The sequence below is a fragment of the Sapajus apella genome, unplaced genomic scaffold, assembly GCF_009761245.1.
Source record: "Sapajus apella isolate SASKATOON/1434 unplaced genomic scaffold, GSC_monkey_1.0 scaffold20, whole genome shotgun sequence".
In the NCBI taxonomy this organism is placed as follows: Eukaryota; Metazoa; Chordata; class Mammalia; order Primates; family Cebidae; genus Sapajus; species Sapajus apella.
The window spans coordinates 11,053,811-11,063,442 of record NW_022436960.1 but is presented as its reverse complement, the minus strand read 5'-3'; the positions used below and the strand labels follow the sequence as shown (position 1 = coordinate 11,063,442).

The 9,632-nt window shown below is 42.7% G+C and overlaps 1 non-coding gene across 1 annotated transcript; it reads left to right on the top strand.

Annotated features, from left to right (window-relative positions):
- The first annotated feature begins 487 nt into the window (after positions 1-487).
- Positions 488-590, top strand: LOC116558131. Its single transcript, XR_004271860.1, has one exon. It is a non-coding gene; the product is annotated as a U6 spliceosomal RNA (small nuclear RNA).
- The last annotated feature ends 9,042 nt before the right edge of the window (positions 591-9,632 follow it).

Here is a 9,632-nt window from a genome sequence, read left to right as displayed (position 1 = left end):
TAAGTCCAGTGCATTCTTACAAATTCACTAAAATTGGTGGACTCTTAGGTTAAATTATTGAGAGAACTTAACCTCTCAGCTCACTTGAGTCAGACTTCCTGTCCCATCAGGGTGGCCAGGCCAGGTAGTGGGCACAGGGGAAGGGCCTTGCAGCTTGCCCTTTGGAGGAGCAGGCTCTGAGAAGAGAGCTGTGGGTAGGGCAGGCAATGAAACATGTTTCCTGCTGGGAGTAATTGCAAATCTGGCCTAAGGGGAAAATGGATTCGAAAAGGCATTTAAAATAGTAATAGTGATCATTTATCAAGACATTATGTGTCAAACACTGTATAAAGTGCTTTCTGTACATTTACCTCTTTTAACCCTGAGCAGTCATTTTTACTATCCCCATTCGCCCGTTTTACAGATGAGGAAGCTGAGTTGTAGGAGGTTAGATAAGGTTGCCTGGGGTCAGTCAGATGGTGCAGGCGGCAGCAGCAGGGGCAAAATTGTCACTTTGGCAGCACATATACCAAGCTTGGAACAATACAGAGAAGCTTAGCATGGCCCTGCACAAGGATGACACACAAATTTGTGAAGCATTCCATATATTTCTAAAATTTTCTTAAAAAAATTCTTGGCCAGGCATGGTGGCTTACACCTGTAATCCCAGCACTTTGGAAGGCTGAGGTGGCTGGATCATGAGGTCAGGAGTTCGAGACCAGCATGGCCAACATAGTGAAACCCTGTCTCTGCTAAAAATACATAAAAACTAGCCAGGTGTGGGTGTGCCTGTAATTCCAGCTACTTGGGAGGCTGAGGCAGGATAATTGCTTGAATCTGGGAGGCCAAAGTGGCAATAAGCCACTGCACTCCAGCCTGGGTGACAGAACAAGATTCCCGTCTCGAAAAAAAAAAAAAAATCTTGTCTCTGAGCCACGTGCCTGAGTTCTGTGCTTGGCAGCTTTCATGGAGAGCAGAAGCCAGCGGTCGGGCCATTTTCTCCCCCACAAGCTCCAGGAATGCTCTCCAGAGAGACATGTTCCTTTCCTGTGGCTGCAGAGGTCACTGGCTGCCTTTGGCAGGGCCTCTCTCTCCCTTTCCCTCCTTTTGTTCAAGGATTCCAGGTGCATGGACTTGGGGGACTGATGTCCCCCATTTGATGGCTTGCTGTCACCACCCATCTGGACGCGAATCCTCTTTTGAGATTATCGTGGTTGTGCCTTTCTCCTTTCTCTGGGTCCTAATCCGAGTCTCCTCCCCCATAGGCATCCGCTCCAGGGTAAACAACACAGGTTCTTCCAATTTCCCTTGTGCGCTGTTCATTCGTACGTGTCATGTTTGGAAAGTGTATGTGTTAAGGGTTTGTTTTTCAGGGTGGATGTTTTTAATTTTTTAAGGTCATAAATAACACCATTTCTTTCTTCTTTTACTTTTCAGCAAACTTTATATTTTAGAATAGAACTGGAATTACAGAGATGTTGTGAATACACTGCAGAGAGTTCCTAGATGCCTCATTCTCACTTCTGCCTGTTATTAACATATAATTGGGTACATTTGTCACAACTGATGAACCGATATTGATATATTATTAGTAACTCATCTATACTTTTTCAGATTCCTTTAGTTTAGTTTTTTTATTGTTCTCTGAGACAGGATCTCACTCTGTCACCCAGGCTGGGGTGCAGTGGCACAGTCATGTTTCAGCTGCAGCCTCTACCTCTCCAGACTCAGGTGATCCTCCCACTTCAGCCTCTCGAGTAGATGAGACTGCAGATTTGAGGCACCGTGAATGGCTAATTTTTTTTTTTTTTGGTGGAGATGGGGTTTTGCCATGTTGGCCAGGCTAGCCTAGAACTCCTGGGTTCAGGAGATCTGCCACCTGCCTCAGCCTCCCCAAGTGCTGGGATTACAGGTACTGAGCCAGGCTAGCTGGCCTTATTTCCTTCATTTTTACCTGGCATCCTTGTCCTGTTCTAGGCTCTCATCCAGGAGACATTACATTTACTCCTGAGGCTTCTCTGCTGGGACACTTCCTCAGGCTTTCCTTGGTTTTTGATGATCTTGACAGTTTTGAGGAATACTGGTTAGGTGTTTTGTAGAATGTTTCTCAGCTGGGATTTGGCTGGTGATTCTTTCATGGTTAGACTGGGATGATGGGTTTGTGAAAGGGAGACCACAGAGGTGTACCGCTGTTTTCATGACATCACATCGAGGCCCCCCTTGGCTGGTGGTTACATCACTCCTGTCTCTGTCTGTGTGGTCACACCCCTCCTCTTCTCCCTGTCAAATCACCCTCTATCTCTCTTCTAAGGATACTCGCATTGGATTTAGGGGCTACCCCGGTAATTCAGGATGATCTCATCTCAAGGTCTTTAACTCAATCTTCTACAAAGACCCTTTTTTTCCAAATGAGATCACATTGACAGGTTCCAGGAATTTGGATATAGACGTCCGTTTTTTTTGAGACAGTGTCTCACTATGTTACCCATGCTGGAGTGCAGTGGTGCCATTTTGGCTTACTGAGGGCTTTGCCTCTTGGGTTCAAATGATTTTCATGCCTCAGCCTTCAGAGTAGCTGGGATTACAGGTGTGTGCCACCATGCCTGACTAATTTTTGTATTTTTAGTAGAGACAGGGTTTTACCACGTTGGCCAGGCTGGTCTCAAATTCTAGGTCTCAAGCGATCTGCCCACCTTGGCCTCCCAAAGTGCTAAGATTACAGGCGTGAGCTACCACACCTGGCCTAGACCTACCTTTTTGAGGGCCACCATTCAACCCACTATATTCACATGTCAATTTTATCTTTCATGGATTGAGCTTTTGGTGTATCTTAAAAGTCATTACTAAACCTAAGGTCATGCATGTTTTCTCCTAGGTTTTCTTCTAAAAGTTTTATACTTTGGCATTTTACATTTAGATTCGTGATCCATTTTTGTGTAAGGCATTAGGTCTGTGTCTAGGTTCTTTTTTTTTTTTTTTTTCATATGAATGTCGCTTTGATCCTGCACTTTTTGTTGAAAAGACGATTCTCTCTTCATTGAATTGCCTTTGTACCTTTGTAAAAAAAAAATTAGTTGAATACAGTTGGCCTATTATTTGTGCCCTCTTCTGTTCCATGGATTTATGTTTTTATTCTTTCACCAATATTGTCCAATCTTGATTGTTGTAGTCTTATAGTGAGTCTTAAATTTTGTAATGTGAGTCCTTTGTTGTTCTTCAGTTTTGTGTTGGCTATTCTAGGTTCTTTGCCTTTCTATATAGGTTTGAGTCAGTTTGGTGATACCTACAAAATAGCTTGCGGAGCTTTTGATTGGGAATCTGTATCCAGTTGGGAAGAATTGACATTTTACCAATATTGAGTCCTCCAATCTATAAACATTCCGATCCAATCTTCATTTATTTTTTATTTTTATTTTTTGAGACAGAGTCCCACTCTGTTGCCCAGGATGGAATGCAGTGCCACAATCTTACTGCAACCTCTGCCTCCTGGGTTCAAACGATTCTCCTGCCTCAGCCTCCCGAGTAGCTGGGATTACAGGCATGTACCACCATGCCCAGCTAATTTTTGTGTTTTTAGTAGAGATGGGTTTCTCCATGTTGGCCAGCTGGTCTCAAACTCTTGACCTCATGTGATCTCCCACCTTGGCCTCCCAAAGTGCTTGGATTACAGGTGTAAACCACCGTGCCTGGCCACTTTTGCTTTCCTTACATAAATCCAAGTTTCTGACTTATACAGTCTTCCTTCTGCCTGAACAACAACTTTTTTTGAGATGAAGTCTCACCCAGGCTGGAGTGCAGTGGCACATTCTCAACTCACTGTAACCTCCGCCTCCTGGGTTCAAGTGATTCTCCTGCCTCAGCCTCCCGAATAGCTGGGACTACAGGAGCATGCCACCACGCCTGACTAATTTTTGTATTTTTAGTAGAGACATGGTTTCACCGTGTTGGCCAGGCTGGTCTGGAACTTCTGGCCTCAGGTGATCTGCCTGCCCTAGCCTCCCAAAGTGCTGGGATTACAGGTGTGAGCCACCATGCCTAGCCAATACCTTCTTTTAACATTTCTTGCAGGCCAGATTGTGGGCAATGGATTCTGTCAATTTTTGTTTGAGAAAAGTCTTTATTTCTCCTTCACTTTTGAAGGATGAATTTGCTAGATATATATAAAATTCTAGGTCGGTGGGTTTCTGTATTTTCAATCTCTCACTTTCAGCTTTTGTGACACTGCTGGCGTTCATTCACTTTAAAGGTTTCTCCTCTTCTTTTTTCCATAGGTTTATGTCAAAAAGTCTGCTGTAACTCTTAACTTTGTTCTACGAGTTTGGTATTTCCTACATCCATCCGTCTCCAGCTTCTTTTAAGATTTTTTCTTTGTCTTTGGTTTTCTGTAGTTTATTTATTCATTTATTTTTTGGGGAGCATGGCTTGGAGAGACAAGCAGCAGTTCTTTTGCACAAAATTTTACTTTATTTCAATAGTTTTTGGGGAACAAGTGGTTTTTGGTACCATGGACAAGTTCTTTAGTGGTGATTTCTGAGATTTTGGGGCACTCATCACCCAAGCAGTGTACACTGTACCCAGTGTGTAGTCTTTTATCCCTTACCCCTCCCACACCCTTTCCCCTGAGTCCCCAAAGTTCATTATATCATTCTTATGCTTTTGCATCTTCATAGCTTAACTTTCACTTTTAAGTGACAATGTATGATGTTTGGTTTTCCATTCCTGGGTTATTTCACTTAGAATAATGGTCTTCAATTACATCCAGGTTGCTGTGAATGTCATTATTTTGTTCTTTTTTATGACTGAGTGGTATTCCATGGGAGATATATGTGTGTGTCTATATATATATATATATAGACACACACATGCACACACACACACACGTGTGCACATATATACAGATACATATATATCTGTATATATATACATACCTGTATATATACAGATATATATGTATATATATTTGTGTATATATATACACAAATCTGTATATACAGATCTGTATCTGTATGTGTATATATACAGATACATATATATCTGTATATATATAGATTTGTATATATACAGATTTGTATATATATATATATATACAGATCTGTATCTGTATATATGTGTATATATATACATACACACACACACACACACACACACACACACACACAGATATATCTCCTATGGAATATATATCCCACACAGTAATGGGATTTCTGGATGAAATGGTAGTTCTACTTTTAGTTCTTTCTGTAGTTTAAATATGATGTACCTAGGTGTTTTTTTGTTTGTTTGTTTGTTTAGGTATTTATTCTGCTTGGTATTTTTTTTTTTTTTCTTTTCGACCTGGATGGACCAGGGCTGCTTGGTATTTTCTAAGCTCCCTGGATCTGCAATTTGGAAAATAGTAGCCATTATTAGCTCAAATGCTTCTGCTCCATTTTCTCTTTCTTGTCCTTCTGCCATTTCAATTATGCATATGCTGCCCTTTTTGATGTTGTCTCACAATTCTCAGATGCTCTGCTCTGTTTTTGTCATTCTTTTTCTTTGCATTTCAGTTTAGGAAATTTCTACTGATTAACCTTCAAATTCCTTGATTCTTTCTTTGGCCATGTTTACTCTGTTCATGACCACATCAGAGGCATTCTTCATTTCTGTTATGGTGTTCTCAACTTCTAGGACTTCTTTCTGATACTTAGAATTTCAAATCTGCTTACATTATCCATGGTTTTGTTTTGTTTTGTTTTGTTTTTTGTTTTTGTTTTTTTTTTCTGTGACTCTGTCACCCAGGCTGGACTGCAATGGCACACTCTTGGCACACTGCAACCTCCGCCTCCCGGGTTCTTTTGCCTCAGTCTCCCAAGTAGCTGGGATTACAGGGATGTGCCATCATGCCCAGGCAATTTTTATATTTTTAGCAGAGATGGGGTTTCACCATGTTGGCCAGGATGGTCTCGATCTCTTGACCTTGTGATCCACCTGCCTTGGCCTCCCAAAGTGCTGGGATTACAGGCATGAGCACCCGGCCTCTGCATGTGTTTTTGTATATTGTCTACTTTATTCACTAGGGATATTGCATATTAATCATAATTATTTTAAATTCTCTGTCTGATATCTAACACCTCTGTCATATCTGAGTCTGGTTCTGATGATTGATTTGTCTCTTCAGGTTGTATTTTTTTTTCTAGACTTTGGCATGCCTTGCAGTTTTCTGTTGTAAGCTGGACATGTTGTATTGGGTAATAGGAACTGAGGTAAAGAGGTTTTAGTGTGGAGATTTGTGTTAATTCTTCTAGGAGTTGGGTTGTGTTTAATGTTTAATTTAGCTGTGTGATCCAGAGTCTTTGAATTCCTCTAGTATCCTTGTTTTCATCTCCTCTTGACTTTGGGCTTCCCTAAGTACTCCTCCTCAGAAAAAGTCTATGTCTTGCAGCTCTTTCTGTTGTTACATCAGATTCTTCGTGTGGTGGCTTTGCTATTCGTTAGCTTTGTGACTTTGAGCATGTTTCTTCACTAAGTCTCTTTACTCGCATATAAAATAAGAAAAATATTCTCTTATAGGACTGTGCTGAAGATTAAATGGAATACTAAATTAAAACACCAAGCACTGTGCCTGATATAGACTAGATTCTTGATTGAATCAATGGGTCAGTTTGGCTCAAAGTCACTAATTGCTACTTATTTCGTTGGCTAGTGACACAGAGCATTGCTTAGCCTCTCTCGACCACCACGTAGTTAGAATCAGAACTCATTTCTCCTCATCCCAGTGGCTCGGCGGTCTGGATGTTGCAATAGGCAAGTTGTTAATAATAAATGAATGGTGCCTCCCAGGTACCACAGATGCTTTAAGCAGCACCTAATGACATATTTAAGTATAGGACCTGCCGGAACCATCTCCCTCTCTTGAGAAAATAATGACCTCTCTAATTGCACGCTGACCCAAGACACATTCTCCCAAGTAAATAATACACTGTTCAGAAGCATCCTAATTAGGTATTTACTGCAGAGATGGCAGTGGCTTCATTTCGCTCCCCAGGGAAGTATTAAGCATCGTATCAGGGCCGATAGAGCTGAAAAACAAACTGGCTTCAAGAAAAACTGTGTCAATGATTTTCCATGAGAAGATAGAGAGCTGGGGCTCCAGGGAGGAGAAGCAATGGGCCGACCCTAGGGCTAGGCAGCCTCTCTACATGCGTGGAGGCAGCTTCTCCCAAAGACAGCCATGAGTCAGACAGACTGGCAGGCCCTCCTGCCCCACCCTCCTAAATTGGGAGTAGAGGCTTTGTGGCCGATGCCTATGACCCAGGCTCAGATTGCTGAAACACAGCTGGTCTAGGAGCTGGGGCTCCAAGCGTTAGGAATCACTTGCTTGCCAGAGGTGGTGGTGGGGTGAAGGGTTCTCTCGGTGTCCTTCTTCCAGTTCTCACTGTCCCTTTGTCACTGGAAGTTCCTAGAGGGAAAGGGAGCCTCAGACCGCCTTGGCTGAAGAAGGAAAGTGATCTGGTGGCCTCTCCTTCTTTCTTTCTTTTCTCTCCCTTCACTTCTCTGTCTTTCACTTCTCACTCTCCTGTTCCTTCCTCTTCTCTTTTTCTCTCACTTACCTTCTTCCTCTCCCAGCTCAGTTCTCACCTCTCTTCTTCTGTCCTTCCCCTTATCTCCTCCTTCTGCCTCTACCTCCTCCAGAGGAAGTGGGAAAATCCACCCGTCTTCTCATCTGAAGCTTGCAGGAGAGCTGGGTCTTGGAGCTTTGCTCTTTCACATTTAGGCATCGTTTCACATTCACCGAGCCTCAGGGTGGCAGTCACAGAGCCCTCCTGGTCAAGACCCCTGTGGATACACTGTGAAGTGCATGGCTGCCCATGGGATCTTCTTGCAGATTACACACTCGGATGGGGAGAACTGTTCTTAGAACATGGGGACAGCAGTGGATACAGTCAATGCAGGGGGCCCACGAGCACCTGGATCTCCTTCTCATCTTGGCTGGTTCTGCAGCGGCCTGAAGAAGACACCCTTTTATCTTCATCCACAGAGCCCTTCTTGTCTAGCACAGAAAGGTGCTATCTGCATGGACAGAGTCAAAGGGACCTTAAAGGCTGCCTAGTCCTGGAATTTTTAACCGGAGTTCTAAGGAACGGGGGCGGGGGGCAGTCGTATTAGTCTGTTAGGGCTGGCATCACACAATCCCACGAGCTGGGGGGCTTAGACAACACAGACGTATTTTCTCATGGTTCTGAAGACTGTAAGTCCAAGATCAAGGTGCCAGCAGGATTGGCTCCTTCTGAGGCCTCTCTCTTTGGCTCGCAGGTGGCCGCCTTCTCTCTGTGTGTTCACATGGTCTTCCCTCTGTGCCTGTGTCCTAATCTCCTTTTCTTATAAGGACACCAGTTGTGTTGGATTAGGGCCTCCTTGTACCTGAATCATCTCTTTAAAGCCCCTAAGTCCAAATACAGTCACATTGAGAGGTACTGAGGGTTAGAGCTTCAACATGTGAATTTTGGGGAGGACATAGTTCATGGATAAAATTGGGGGGTAAAGAGCCAGGCAAAGTGGCTAACACCTGTAATCCCAGTATTTTGGGAGGCCAAGGAGGGTGGATCACCTGAGGTCAGGAGTTTGAGACCAGCCTGACTAACTTGGTGAAACCCCGTCTCTATTAATAATACAAAATTAGCTGGGCGTGGTGGTACACGCCTGTAATCCCAACTACTTGGGAGGCTGAGGCAGGAGAATTGCTTGAACCCAGGAGGTGGAGGTTGCAGTGGGCCAAGATTGTGCCACTGCACTCCAGCCTGGGTGACAAGAGTGAAACTGCTTCAAAGAAAGAAAGAAAAAGAAAAGAAAAGAAAAGAAAGAAAAAGGAAGGAAGGAAGGAAAAAGAAGGAAAGAAAGAAAGAAAAGAAAGAAAGAAAGAGAGAGAGAAAGAAAGAAAGGAAGGAAGGAAGGAAGGAAGGAAAGAAAGAAGAAAGAGAAAAAAATTGGGGGGAAATGATGGAAAGGGAATAATTATATTTTTATTTCCACTTCCTTCCAGCTGCAGTGTAGCATTTCCCTCCTCCGTTACACATGTAGACAGGAGGTCATAGCAGCTTCAGCAGCTCCTGTGACATTGCTGTTAATAGAAACCACAGACATTTTCATAACAATTATGGTTGTCACAGGCATCCTGAAATATTGTTTACTCTCACAACTACTTTAAAATTACAGTTATTATACCCATGGCTCAGGCTTGTTTTTAATTGCATTTATTAAGGAGTACATGTATTGCCACATAACAAATTTGTTTTTTCAATATGTTTATGATTGATGACAATTGGTTTCCCTTATAAATCCTATTTCATCTGATGCATTTCAAAACACTGTTCAGAGAAGGAATCGGTAAGCCTCATCAAACTGTCAAACGGATCCAATAGCATACAAAAGAACCCTGGACCTAGTTTCTACTGTCTTTTATTTATTTATTTTTATTTTTTTACAATGGAGGAGATTGGGGTCCAGAGAGGGCAACTTACTTGTCCATGGTCACACAGCTAGTGATGAAAGTTCTGGGACTAGAGTTTAGGTCTTAGAATTCCTGGTCCACAGTTTGGTCCACTCTATCACATTGGCTAGTTGTTCCTCTACAACAAAGACTGATAAATAAAACTACTAGCAATGATATGAATTTT